This window comes from Lupinus angustifolius, unplaced genomic scaffold (assembly GCF_001865875.1).
Source record: "Lupinus angustifolius cultivar Tanjil unplaced genomic scaffold, LupAngTanjil_v1.0 Scaffold_2_268, whole genome shotgun sequence".
Taxonomy (NCBI): Eukaryota; Viridiplantae; Streptophyta; class Magnoliopsida; order Fabales; family Fabaceae; genus Lupinus; species Lupinus angustifolius.
In genome coordinates, this window is record NW_017716675.1 from 53,696 (window position 1) to 54,743 (window position 1,048).

At 42.3% G+C, this 1,048-nt stretch overlaps 1 long non-coding RNA gene across 1 annotated transcript in view; it reads left to right on the forward strand.

Moving 5' to 3' along the window:
- Positions 1-1,048, forward strand: part of LOC109337198 — a 6,654-nt gene that overhangs the window by 4,055 nt on the left and 1,551 nt on the right. The window contains exon 2 of the long non-coding RNA XR_002106411.1: positions 138-145. This is a non-coding gene — a long non-coding RNA (uncharacterized LOC109337198). The remainder of the gene's footprint in view (positions 1-137; positions 146-1,048) is intronic.

Here is a 1,048-nt window from a genome sequence, read left to right on the forward strand (position 1 = left end):
GGATGTTTGTGAAGATATATGTTTGTGAAGATATATGTTTGTTGAGGAAATGTATTGAATAATGTATGTGAGAGAGAACACATCGTGACATAGTGGTGTCCGAATATGACACCCGGATCTCCTAAACCATCTCAAAGGTTTTGGAGTTAACTTGGGTTTAAGAAACCCAAGATTTTTATGTTTCAATGCTTTTGAATATATATGATTGTTGATGAAATGTGTTGAATATTGTATATGAATGTTGTTGTGAAATTTTCTGAGTGCAGGTGGTTGAAAAACCATGTTTGAATGTGTCTTGATTGTTGAAAATAACAAAAATTAGCATTCTGTCCAAATTCCAGTAGTCTGGGCGAAGCAGGAGTCGTCGGGGCGAGCTCGGGCGACCAGGGCGTCGCCGGGGCAAGCAAGGCATTGCTTGGGCGACCGAAAGTCCGCCCGGGCGAGCAAAAACCCGTTTGGGCGAAAAAAAAAAAAAAATTCCAGGAATCCGCCTGGGCAACCGAGGCGTCGCCGGGGCGAGCTCGGGCGAGCAAAAACTCGACTCGCCGAAAAAAAAAAAATTCCAGGATTTCGCCTGGGAGACCAAGGCATCGCCGGGGCGACCGAAAGTCCGCCCGGGCGAGCAAAAACTCGATGGGCGTAAAAAAAAAAAAAATCCAGAATTTTTATGAGTTTCTGGAACCCTCTCGCTTGGGCGATAATACTTTCGCCTAGGCGAGGAAAGTTTCAATCTAATTGAGATTTAAAGATGAATTGTCGCTTGGGCGACTTGTCCTCGCTTGAGCGAGAGATGCCCAGTTTTAAAATGGTATTGTTGATTGAATTTTCGCTTGAGCGAAGGGTCCTCGCTTGGGCGAGAGACAATAATTGTGTTTGACTATTTGGATTGATTGGTTGAGTATGTAATAACCCTAGTATGGGTATGTGATAAAACTATTTTGGTATAACGCCGTAATTGAAATAAAAAGTAAAGTATTGAAGGTGTTGGAATTAAATAGTCAAACTCGGAAATTAATTTTAAAGAAAGTATTCCGAGAAGGATGTATGA